General features: G+C 32.7%; 1 non-coding gene across 1 annotated transcript; it reads right to left on the bottom strand.

Moving 5' to 3' along the window:
- Window positions 1-13,146: 13,146 nt before the first annotated feature.
- LOC128035722 (small nucleolar RNA R71) lies at window positions 13,147-13,253 on the bottom strand. The gene has a single exon (XR_008192273.1). It is a non-coding gene; the product is annotated as a small nucleolar RNA R71 (small nucleolar RNA).
- Between the last annotated feature and the right edge of the window lie 1,037 nt (window positions 13,254-14,290).

The following is a 14,290-nucleotide window of genomic DNA, read 5'->3' as shown; positions in this document are numbered from 1 at the left end:
CTTTCACATGTTATTTCACTAGTGGATGTTGTGATTCAGCCTGATTTGTCGTATAGCGAAGAACCGATCAAAATCTTAGCTTGAGGGGTTAAAGAATTAAGAAATAAAAACATAGCTTTAGTAAAAGTTCTTTGGAAATGACATGGTATAAAGGAGGCCACCTGGGAACCGGAGGAACCTATGACAGAACAATATTCGAACCTCTTTTCTGGTAAGATTTTCGGGGACAAAAATTCCTCTAGGGGAGAGAGTTGTAACAGCCCGTTTTTAGTGAAATCAAAACAGTGGTTTCAGGACCACAAATCCAACGTGAGAATATTTATTTATTTATTTATTATTTTAATGTCCATAGCATGTTAGTAGTATCGTATAAAAATTTTATTAAGAAATTTTACTGTTTGCATGCCTAATTTGATAAAAAGGACTAAATTGCAAAAGGTGCAAAACTTGAGTTCTATAAGCTAAAGGAATTTAATGGCTATGAAATTGTATGTTTTAAGGGTTTATGTTGTAAATAAACCATTGGTATGTTGAGTGGACAATTATGGACACTTTTTAGGTGACTTTAAAGGTTTTATTTCAAGGTTAAATAAGTAAATAAGTAAATTAAAACAAAAGAAAAAGAAAGTGTATCATCTTCCTTAATTGAAAAGAGAAACCTCCATGGAAGCTAAACCACTCATCTATCCCTCTTTGTGTTGCATGTAAGTATTCTTCGTCCCATTTGTTATGATTTTTATGTTTTTGGAGTCGTTGTAGCTTAATCTAGCTAGCCTAGGGACTAATTTGTAAAACTGTTAAAAGTATAGGGTTTTTCCATTAATTAATTCATGGGGTTTTGATGTTTGATGGAAGAAAATGAATAATTGTTGTTAGATAAACAACTTTTATATAGAGTGAATTTTGTTGAAAATGTCAATTAGGGATTAAATTTAAAAATGGGAAATAGTCATGGTGAAATTTTGAATATAATGAAATGTATGAGTTGCTAGGGACCTATATGAAATTTGGCTATGGGTTAATGGTGAAATTGCATGAATTTTCATTTTGTGAGCTTAGGGATTAAATTGTAATGAAATCAAAACTATATGGGCAAAAGCATAATTTTGCTAAAATATGAATTTGGTTTGAATTGAATAGAATGATTATTGAATGAATTGAATTTATTCATTTAGATCAAGATAAACCTTGTACGACTTTAGATCGGGGCAGAGATGAAGTTTCGGACTAATCAACTCCATATATACGTTTTATTGTCGAGGTAAGTTCGTGTATTTTTATAATGTTTACATGCTTATTATGGAAATATAAAATGTGTAGAAGACATCCATGTAAATAATTGTTGCGTATCCAACGATGTTACATCAACTACCGAACCCCCTTTGAGCCATAGGAATTTGTAGGATACAAATGACATGTCATTAGGGTTTACATGTTTTGGGTGCTGGCCGGTGGCCGAGTTTTGACATTTGTTGTAGATACTCGACAGCTCGTTGAGCAATACCGTGTAGCTATGTCCAGACCTATTGCTCATGTAAGCAAGCCCATTTTCACAGTTCGTGTGAGCATACTCTTTTTACAGCTTGTGTGAGCACATATGTAAAGGAAAAGACAAACTACAGTTATATGTTTAGCATACTTCGTGTGAGCTATCCCGTGTATCCAACGGTATTCTATTTGGTTCAACTGGCATGAGTTTGAAAGGAAATGGTAAAATTTCAATATGAACTAAGGCATGTATATATGAAATTCATAAAAATGGTGATACACGGAAATTATGTTTTGATGAGATGGATGACAAATCTAGTTGATTCATGTTGAATATATGATGAGTTTTGAAATGGAAAAGGAATTAAGTGTTGATGAATGGAATGTGTTAAGTACATATATATGTTTAGATAAATTGTATCTTTGCATTTGAGGTGCCAATATGGCATATTGGTTGTAAGGATAAATGACCTAATTAATTGGTCTTAATATGCATGCTTTGGTATGTTTGAAAGCTTGATTATATGTGCAAATGTCTTGTAGGTGTGAGCTTGAAATGGGTGAAAGAAATGGCTTGAAATTGGCCTATTTGTTGTCCACACTGCCTAAGACATGGGCGTGTGTCTCAGCCGTGTGTGACACACGACCATGTGACACGACCATGTGTCATTTGTAGGTTTTTAAAGGTTGCATTTCAAGAGTTACACGGCCTAACACACGGGTGTGTGGCTTGGTCGTGTGACCCAAGTCAGAGAGTTAAACGGGCACGAACACGGGCTGGGACACGACTGTGTGTCCCCACTTCTAATGTCCACACGACCTGAGACACGGGCGTGTGTCTCAGCCATGTGAGTCATACGGCCTGGCCACACGACCATGTGACCCTTGCAGTGTAAATTTTTCCATCTTTTTCCATGAAGTTTTAAATGTTCTTGATTTAGTCCTGAATCATTTCTAAAGTGTTTCTAAGGCCTCGAGGGCTCGAATAAGGGATGATATGCATGTGTAGATAGGATTTTGTAATGCTTAAGAAATTTTGGAAATGAATGATTTGAGTTACATTTTTTACGGTAATGCTCTGTAACCCTATTCTGGCGACGAATATGGGTTAGGGGTGTTACATAAAGTGTTTTTAAGGCTTCGAGGGCTCATATAAGGGACAATACATGTCAGTTTGATTGATATTTCTATGATGTATGTTATATTTTGAATCTTTTGATTAATTAAACGTTTTGAGATGTAATCTTTCGGTAATGCTCCTAACCTTATTTCGATGATAGATACGGGTTAGAGGTGTTACACCCAGCCCGTGTCTTCACCCGTGTGACGTGGCATTGTGACTCTCGTAATTGCCCCACACGCTCATGTGCTAGGCCGTGTAACTCACTAACTTGCATACAAAGGAACCTTCAGGAGACACACAGCCGTGTAGCCAGGCCATGTGTCACACAAGCCAGTGTCTCAGGGCGTGTGGACCTAAAATTCACCTAAAACAAGCCGTTCCTAACACTAATTCGTACATGACCATTTTAACAACTTGTGCACATTAACAAGGCATCAAACCATGCCTAAACATACATATATTTTCCATACAAAGGTCCTAATTCATCTAACCAATATGTCATTCAAAGGCACCTTAAAAACAATCAAAACATCAACAACTAAAACATATTAACATTGATCCATTTCTTGCATAGTAACTTAGTTCAATCGTATACCAAAACATACCACAAGTATTCACTTTCATACCATTATAATTATACCAAAAAGAAACCTATTTACAAGCATGATAAAATGCCTATTGAAATAGTTTAGTAAAGTATCAAATTGTACCAAAACAACCTATTTAACCACATATAAATGCCACTACCCTAAGAGACACAAGAACTACCAACTTCGATGGATGGTGTGAGTCGGTTGATTGATCCTTCCAAAGTGTCAGCAGCAAAACTCTACAAAACAATCCACAAGAACTGGTAAGTTTACTTAACTTAGTAAGATCATAGTATTACATTCAATCTAACATAATTAGATACAATCAAAACATTATTAGATTTTAGGGTTACTAGAGTATAAACAACACACATAAATGCGTTCAGGAGTATCGAAGTACAAACAGGGGCACGTACGTGCAAATAGGGGTACCGAAGTACAAATAGGGGCACGTATGTGCAAACATTCAATAATTAACTATCGACCTTTAACTAAGGAACCATAATAAAAGTACAAATAGAAATTCTTATACATATTGAAACACTATGAACTTGCCTACTATTCGATTCCGACCAGCACGTAAGGATTAATCCACTATTTTCCATTTTTCTCGATTATTGTCTTTTTGGTCCAAGTTTTGATCTATATGATAATTAAATACAATATATCAATCTCATACATATTCCACATTTCATATAATATACACAGCCCTTAACTTCTTATTAATTACACATTTTCCCTAAACTTTTACAATCTATGCAATTTAGTCCTCTGACCCGAAAATAATCAAATTAACTATTTGCTTATTATCAATTTATAGTCCAACATTATAGGCCTTTTAACAGTCCATATTATACATCAAAATTCACTATTAAACCTTGAGATTTTGTCATTTTAACAATTTAATCCTTGAATCAAAATCTAACAAAAATCACTTGAAAATTCAACCAAATACCACAATCAAAGCTTCAAACACATGATTATCATAAAAAAACATTCAAGATTCATCAATGTTAACTTTCAAAATTTTTAACAGATTCAAAAACGAAGGTGCGGGCTAGTTGGACCTTGTTGTAAGGATCTCAAAAACATAAAAAAATCATTAAAAATGGGCTAGAATATCAAATGAACTTGACCGAAAGCCCTAGCCCTTTCTATGGTGATTTTCAGTGCAGATGATATCAAATGAAGAAGATGAACATTATTTCTTATGTTATTTATAGTTTTATTTACTAGTTTACCTTTTTGCCCTTTAAAATTATCAAAATTTCAATAATACCAATCCATGTACAACCACTATCAACATATATGGTATAATTATCATTCAAGTCCATTAACATTCACGTATAAAGTTATTTGACTCTCTTAACTATTAGAACTCAATTTTTTTCACTTTTTACGATTTGGTCCTTTTCACTTAATTAAGCAATTAAACATTAAAAATTCTTAACGAAATTTTAGTACGACCCTAATAAAATCCCCATAGACACTAAATAAATGATAAAATAAAAATTACTCATCAGAATTGTGGTCCCAAAACCACTGCTCTGGTATCATTGAAAAATGGACTATTACAGAACACATTAATTGCAAAGGCTCTCTGTGCAACACCCCAAACGCGGCCTAGACCTTAGGGCCGAATCTCGGAAGTCACACTAAAATCATTGAAAACACTTACTTGTTGAATGCAACTAGGTTGTAGTTGTTTTTACGAAAATCCCTAAATTTAAATATCGACTGATTTTGTTTTTAGAAAATAATTATTAAAACATTAATATTTGAGAAGTTTATTATCATATCAAAATATTGTATTAAATCATTTGAGCAACGGTTTTGTAATATTTTAATAGTTTCTTTAAAATGATATTGATAAAAATCTTTCGCAATGGGCTTTTGAAAATATTTAGAAAAAAACACAAATTTATAAGCTTATTTAAAAGCAAGAAAAAGTCATAAATAATCTAAAAGATTTCAATAATTAAAAATATTTGTGAACTCATCAATCATGCATGCATGGTAGTTTAAAAAGGTAAAATAAAGAAACAACCCAATCATAAAGTCCAATTTCCCATAGTCCAAAATAACATCCAAAAATAGTTCATAAACCCATTATTATAAACATCCAATGGAGAGGCTCCTCCAAATGCTGAGTCGAAGCCCTAAGTCCGTGTATTACATGAAAGGTTGTAAAACTAATGGGCTGAGCTTTTAAAGCCCAAAGTGGGTCTTATAACAAGTTAGATAACAATTATTTATATAATAGTAAACACATACTCATCATACAACATAATCAAATTTGATGCACATGATCATGGCAATGCAATTTTGTAAAACAATTATTTAAGTTTTTATAAAACATCCTACCCATTATCGCTACACTCTAAAAAGAGTTCCCCAAAACTCACCCATCCAAACACTCCAATGTGTATGAAACCACCAATATTCGCAGACAAGCTGCCATGTAGGTTGTAGATGAAGCCACTAATTATTCCTCCTTACAATATCCCACCCCATGCATGTGATATGGTCATAATGAACATATATATACATTTTGCTCATGAACATATATATACATTTTGCTCATTTGAAGATATACTTGTCACATTGGGCATGTTGAAACATGCAAATCATATAATATCATGTAGGGCATGTTTGGCATGCGAATCAAATCTCAATTTCAATATCAGTGGCATGATTTATATATTATGTCTATCATATAATGCCATCATATCACACATCATGAGAAATGTGAATATGCACATAATTTCATGACAGTCATCAAATCACGTCAATTAACACATACTATCATTAAACGATCAGTTCGAGGTACTTACTTGGGTATCCACCCTTTTTATGGATTTAGCATCCCTTTTTGAATATATAGTGTATTCTTAACATTTCATATTATGAAGATTTTTAACAAGGTTTCAATTATAAATAAGTATTATCATATCACAATCGTTTTTAATAAAGGGATTGTTTAATTATTTATTAAATTCGTACTAACATAAGTATTTGGTTGATACCGTAGTGACTCAAGGAATCGAACTCCCCTTTTTGAAGTGGAATCGGGATTTACCAATTGGATCTATAAGGTGTGGGGATTTTCTCTTAATAATAATAATGGATGATATTGGTTTAATAATAATATTACTAATAATATGAGTATAATACTCATTTACATGATTCTTGAAAATGTGATAATGGGTGAATATGAATGTATTCATAAAGATTTGTAAAACCCGATAAATGAATATATCAAGTAAGTATTCTCGAAACTTTAAGATCTATGATGATAATATGGATTTGGGTTATTTCAAGAAAATATTTTATTATGTGATTCTTATTATTCATGTCATGTGATTTATGGCTAATGAAATTGTATGTACATGTGATGTGGAAATATGATTATCAGTGTTCTAATTTGTATGAAAATATTATATGCTATTATTCTTATCTATTGATTCGCATGTTAAGAATGGTATATTTTGATTTCGATTTGCATGATTAAGCATGCGATTGTGATAAAATATTCTGAGATCTGATTCGCATGTTAAGCATGTTATATTTCTGATTCTAAATCTCATGTAAAGCATGCTATTGAAAATTTGTTCTGTATACCATAACAAACACATGGGGTTGGGAAAATTATGTACGAAGGAAGTATTTGGCAGTAAATCTGCATTATCTGGTGGCTTGTCCACAACATTCTATATATGGAAGTAAATCTGTAATATCTAGTGGCTCGACCACATTAATTTGTTTCTAGCAGCATGACTACATTACCTGGTGGCTAGACCACAATATTGGTGTGATTAATGGATGGACGAGTTCTAAGGAACTCTTGTGGTGTGTAGCGGAGTTAGGTAGGGTCTCTTTTTCTAAAAATTTCCATTGTTTTCTAAAAAGCATTGCATTGACATCGTCATTATGCATTCTGCCATATCTGATTTTGTGAATGAATATTTCTTATGATATGATCTGAATAAATTGATGATTGCTATGAATTAAATTATGTCGTTATTATTATTAGTAACCCACATTGGGCTTATAAAGCTTACCCCTTTAAATTCTGATTTTTTTAGATAGTCAAAGTTAGGATGGGCTCGACTACAGAGGCACTCTCGGTCATTTTTCAAAAAAAATTATTATTATTGGCATTTGATATATTGGGTTGTGTTTATTTACTATGGACTTTGGTTTGGACGTTGGTTTTGGATTTTGGATTTTTACATGGGATTTTTCTGCATGGGTTATGTTTTAAAACTATCATTTAAATGATTTGGAAAAAACATAATTTACGACAGATTTTTCAATAAAAGTGACAAATTAAATCCAATAAGGGCGATTTCAAAATTTTTACTATGTTTTCGAAACTCGACACTATCTGCTCACAAAACAATATTTTATGAGATGTATGTTTAACCTACGTTTTCAAAACAATAATTGAGTTTTAGATATAGGAATTTGTCCGCTGCGATGTTTTCCCTAAAAACACTCACAATACTTGAGTTTTCCAAAGTTAAAAGATATCAACTAGGCCATTTCACTTCCTTGTTCTCAATTTAACAGAAAATGTTTAAAACATGGAATGTGACTGATAACTCTTGAAAAGAGTTATATCTCAAGCCTCTAAACTTGATGAATTGCCTGTACTTCAGTGAATATATTTGCAATTCTAGGTTATTATTAGAATATTGCATAATAAAGTTGGATTGTGCCTTGAATGTCATTATATGCTACTTTTATTGTTGGGAAGAAAGCAATTGGTTGTTGTATGCTGCAGGTGCAAGAAGGACAAAAAGAATGAGAAAAAGGAGGAAGGGAATGGAGAAAGTGAAATATGGCCATGAAAGTTCCAAAAAGATGCTGGTGTAGCACTCAATCCTCGTCACTCTCAGACAGATGTACGTGGACTAGATAAATTTACGTGAAAAAGAGGAAGCAAATGTATGTCCTGAAAAAGGAGGGAGCTACCCTATAAAAGAAGGAACAGAAAGAAAAGAAGGGTAATTTTTTCTCTCCAGAAAAATCTTATGGAAATTTTAGAGAAAAAAAGGGAAGAGGGTAGCAGCTTAAGAACAGAGCAGAGACGCAAAGAAGGGGACGACGCATTCAACCTTGGGTTGTGCACAATTTGGTAGCATCAAAGTTAAAGCTGGAGTGGCGAAAGTTTCCTACAATTCTACCTTTATTCTGTTAATTGATTTCTTTGATTTTTAAACTATGGAAGATGATGTTGAATGATGTTGATATTGTAACAGCCCAGTTTTAGATCTAGTCGAAACAGTGGTTTTGGGACCACAAATTCGACGAGAAAAATTTTATTTTTTTATTATAATTTATGGTCTACAATTTCACGGAATGATTTCGTAAAAAATTCGTTCAAAAACTTCGACGTTTGGGCACTCAATTTAGCCAAAATGACTAAATTGTAAAAAGTGCAAAAGTTGAGTTCTAGAAGCTAGAGGTTTTAAATTGCTATGAAATTTTAAATTGGAGGTCCTTAAATGGTAATTAGACCATTGGTTAACTTGTTGGACAAAAATGGACAAGAGATAAGTGAAATAGGATTTTTTTATGTTGGGGGCATTTTGGTCATTTAGTAATTAAAAGAATTAAAAAGGCCAAAATAGCCAAAAATTTGTCCATCTTCAAGCTAAGGCCAAATTTAGAAAGGGGAGAAGCCATAGTTAGGGTTTTCAAGCTTCCAAGCTCCATGGTAAGTGATTCTAAGCCCCGTTTTTAATGTTCTTTATGTTTTTGGAGTCCCGGTAACTTGTTTTAGCTATTTCTAGCAATAATTTAACCTAGGGTTTATATTTGGAAAATACCCATAGGTGAAATGTGTTTATTTTGATGTTTTATGGTAGAATATAAAGCTAGAAATTATGTTAAACAACTTTTGCTAAGCGATTTTAAGTAAAAACGAGTAAAACGACATAATCGGTAAAAATACCTAATGTTCATAAGTAAGTGTTAGAGTGGGAATTTGATGTTACGATAGAAGCGAAAAATGTTCAGTATGTCATAAAACATAAGAAGAAGAGATGAAGTTTAATTTCCGAGGTTTGGGGAAAAAGTGTAAATATGCAAAAGTTTAGGGGCAAAATTGTAATTTTTCCAAAGTTTGAGTTAAGGACTGTTTTGATGAATGTGCATGTTAAATAAGTTAAATGTGTTATTATAGTTCAAGAAAGAAGTGGAATCGACCTTCATCGGAGAAAAGAAAAGATTAAAGACTAAATTGCTAAATTTCTATATTGTTGCACCAAAGTAAGTTTGTATGTGAATTAATGCATTGTTTTAATGTTATTCAATATATTGTTGAGATTTGAGTGAATATAGATTAAATATTTGATGTAGATTATAAAAAAAATGTGGTTAAGTTTGAGAAAGGTGGTAAAATGTTAAAAAAACAAGGTTTCTGATTGAACACTCGGAATAGATCGGAATACATTGGATAAAAAGGGGTCGCTAAGTGCAAATTCCCCGAGGGGTCGCTAAGTGCTGATTCCCGAATATTGATTCTAAAGGTGGTTGCTAAGTGCTGATTCCACCGTATATTTGATTGTGAAAGGGGTTGCTATGTGCTGATTCCCCGTACCATTGAATATAAAGGTGGTTGTTAAGTGTTGATTCCACCGTATCTTTGATTGTGAAAGGGGTTGCTATGTGTTGATTCCCCGTATCACTGAATTTAAGGTGGTTGCTAAGTGTTGAATCCACCGAGTAACGGATAATATTCCGAGTGTTCAACATGGAAATTGGAAAAGTGAATGTACATATGAAATGGAGAAGATTATATGAGGAATATTGGGTTTGATACTTAATCGACCCATGTGTAAGATGGTATGAAATATGAAAACTATAAAAGAGTAAATTTAGAAATAAAACAGTTTTGAACAACAGCAGTTGTGCAACTTTGAAAAATCACCATAAATGGTGGAAATTGAGTTAGAGGCTGAATAATATATTAAATTGAAGCTGAATGAGTGTATTTTCACATGAAATAAACAGAGCAAGAAAAAGAGTTATATATTTTGAAATACTTGAAGTTTAGTGAGACAGGGTTGAATTGATTTCGAAATCACCTATTCCAACTTTGGAAAATCACCAAAAATTGTAAAAAAAACAATTATGGCTTGTATTATACATTATTTAACTTCTCAATGAGTCTATTTTCAATAGGAACAAACAAGAACATCGTTTGAATTTTGTAGAAAGAGTTAAGTAAATTTTAGTGAAGAGGGGTCAAAGCTGTCGAGCAATGAAATAGAGGAAAGTTTAAAGAATAAACTGTAATAATTGGCTAAACCAAAAATTCTGAAAATTTTATGGTAAGAAGATATCTGGGTCTAGTTTTTGGGAAAATTAATGGAACTTAATTTTGATCTCTGTAGCTCTAGATAAAAATAATTTAGTGACTATAACGCGACTAGAAAACTTTAAATTTAAATATAAGTGGATAGTGAAATTATGTATATGCTATTTAAGCATGCTATATACATAAAGGATGTGGGATGGAGAGGGGGAGGAGGACAATAAAATGTATGAATGAATTGTGTATAAATGGTCATATGCCCGATTATAATCGGTAAATGTTAAATTGAATGGTAAATACGTATTGGTACTAAAGGAGCTATTGCAGTATTGAAAAGAAAATGATCAAATGTTTAAGAAATTTAGTCATGATATATATATGTGTGATAATAATGATGTATGGATGATTATATTATTGAGTTGCATTGATTAATTCGGTTTAGGTGATGGAAATGTCAAGAACATATGTGATGATCATGTAATGCCATGAAAATTTGTTTAATTGTGTGGTTTAAAATGTATCTATATTTTGTTATATAACTTATTTTGTAATCTATTTGACAAATGATAAAAATTAATTCGGTTACTATGTGAGGTGAATTATGATTTGTGAAGAATATCTATATTCGACAATAATGGATAAAATACATTTATGTCATGGGTGAATGGTTAAACACTTGGGTTAGTCTAAAGTGTATATTTAGTAAGGTTTGTTGGAAAAGAAATAACAGGTTTTGGTTTATATCGAATAGAGAAAATTTGTACTATCTTTGTAGCTAATTTGTTAGCTGTATGGGAGATGAATGGTTAATGTATGTATGTGACAATTAGCTTACCAGATAGTGAACTATTGATATACTACAATAGTTAAAAAGGAAAATTTGACGATATGAGAATATGTAATGATACGGATCAATTCAGGTACTAAGGACAAATTCAACAAGTAAGTGAAAATTTATAAATTCATACGACGATGAAGTGAAAGATTGTGAGTATATTTAGCCAAGTAAACCCTAATTAATGACCCAAGAATAACAATTGGAAATTTTTAATTTGGATAAAATTTTATAACTCGGATTAATATGTCTATAAGTGTATTTATTCTGGTAATGTCTCGTACCCTATTCCAGCGTTGATACGGGTAAGAGGTGTTACAATGTGACATCACCAGATTCACCCCCAATGTTTAGGTCAGGTTTGGGGTGTTACAGATGTTTTGGATTTTAATTCCCAACCCATAAGCTAATCTCATCATGTTGGAATTACTAGATGAATTTTTATTACTTTTAATGACTGTGATATTATCTTGAGTAGATCTATTATTTCATTTGATTTGGGTTATCTTAATTACATGCATGCAAGCTCTAGACATAGATGAATGCATGGCATGTTCTTAGACTTGATTTAATTCTGAAAAGGTTAAGTGAGTTGGATCATAATCGAATGATACAAGCGAGTACACAAATGAATACTCATAGCACTCTAGACATAGAGCTACGTTCTATACAGAGAAATGAAGGATAGTGTTAGGTATCGTTCTTGAGACTTGTAGACATACAAAGTCTTGGAATGGTAGCTTAAAGTCTAGCCCTCGAAAAAAGCAGACTACAGTAGTTATACTCTAAACAGTAATTTGGTTAAGGTCTTACCATGGCATTATTATGTTATAACGATATAATTTGAGTAATTCCAACCTTCCTTTTCAAGAGCATAAATCCTCATAACTTTGTCTCGTAGATTTGCCACAGAAGTTTATTCAGTATTTGATCTTAATATCTCCTCATCAAATTGTTATTTTGTTCATTTTGTTATAGCTTAATTAGTATAGTTTATAGTGATAACTCAAGCAATTTAATCCATTCTGATCCCTGTGGAGACGATCTCACTTATCACTTTATTACTTGATTCGACGTGTATACTTGCACGTTCGCATTACATATTCACACACGAAAATTTTTTGGTACTGTTGCCGGGGATCGGCAATTTGGTGAAATTTGGTTGTTATTATCTATTTAATTTTGTTGGTTTTAGTTTACTTAGTTGTTTTTTATTCCTTTTCAGGTTTGCTGCTAGTTTATGAGTAGAGTTATTCCTAAGAATGAAAAGTATTCTTTTAACCCAGAAATTGAGAGAACTTTGAGGAGAAGGAGAAAAGAATTGTGAGAAATGGTAAGGATTGGAAATGATCCAGGCAGAGAAGATCCAATACATCTAAATGGTAGGGAAACTGATATTCTTCATGTGATAGATGATAGAGATAGACCCATTAGAGAATATGTAGTGCCAATCTTAGATGATTTGAATCTAGCGATTGTCCGGCCACATATTCAAGCTCGGCATTTTGAGTTGAACCAGTGATGTTTCAAATGCTACTAATAGTAGGACAGTTTAGTGAATTACCTACTGAAGATCCATAATTGCATTTAAGACTCATTTTAGAGATCTGTTATTCATTCAGGCAATAGGGTGTTCCTGAAGATGCCCTGAGACACAAGCTATTTTCTTATTCATTGCGAGATCGTGCCAGAGTATGGTTGAATGCTTCAGTCAGGAACGATGGCATCTTGGATTGAAATTTGTCAGAGGTTTTTGTTAAGGTACAATCTTCCAAATGTGAATGCCAAATTAAGGAATCATATGACCTCTTTTCGGCAATCTGAGGATGAGACATTGTTTGAAGCTTGGGAACGATTCAAGGAATTAATTAGAAAATGCCCGATGCATGGTTTCCCACACTGGACGCAGATGGAAATATTTTACAATGGATTAAATGCACATACAAGAATGGTAGTTGATGCATATGCCAATGGCACTTTGCTAGATAAATCGTATAATGAGGCATATGAGATTCTAAAAAGGATAGTTAGAAATGATTATCACTATCCAACTGCAAGAGTAGGGACTAGTAGAAGAGTTCCTGGGGCTATGGAGTTTGATGTGATCACTTCATTTGTGACACCCCAAACCCGACCGGAACAGACCGATCTGAATCCAAAGCGACACATTAGTCACCGAAGTGACTCTCCAGCATAAAATCACCTAAAGCACACCCCAACCTTATAACACCTCAATTATAACTAATAACTATCTAATCTTTTTTTATTAGCCATTTTTCCTTAATTCATTTATTAGTTAAGGCTATATTAGCTAAGTTTTATTACCTTAATTCATACATACAACTCTAATTAATCTAATTAAAATTATTAAACAACATGTGTATAATAATTTAAACATTCAAAATCATGCTTAACAAACAACAATTAAAACATACAATGGACTTAGCTTAGTCACGAATCTATCCACTCCTCGACAAACTACAATTAAAATGTATTAGTGAAAATTTCATGCTTCCACCACCTTGTTATCACTTAGAAACATACAATAATACACTCAACATTTAACCATAAAATCGAACATTAAAACAAATATAACATCTCAAAATTAATATCCAAATGTAAGTTTCAAACATCTATTACGGGTGTATCAAATTATCCCAATTGAGTGCCACAATGCCGTCTAATATATCTATACAAAAGTCCTTAATCTATACTACCAGCTAGCCTTAAACTTGGACTAGCCTTGCCTTTTCTCCTTGACTCCCCAAAGCTAGAAAAACTCTACACAAAGGTGTGAGGGTGTGAGCTAAAAAAGCTCAATGAATGGCCATAAATTGATACGAACTCGTCTCGTGATGTTTTGAGTCGTATGTGTTGCCCAATCGTGAATTGAGTAAGGATGGATTCGTTTCAATTTTAAAATGAAACAA

Source organism: Gossypium raimondii, chromosome 12, assembly GCF_025698545.1.
Source record: "Gossypium raimondii isolate GPD5lz chromosome 12, ASM2569854v1, whole genome shotgun sequence".
NCBI classification, from domain to species: Eukaryota; Viridiplantae; Streptophyta; class Magnoliopsida; order Malvales; family Malvaceae; genus Gossypium; species Gossypium raimondii.
Note: the sequence above shows the minus strand (reverse complement) of the source record. Positions and strands in the feature narration are given on the sequence as shown.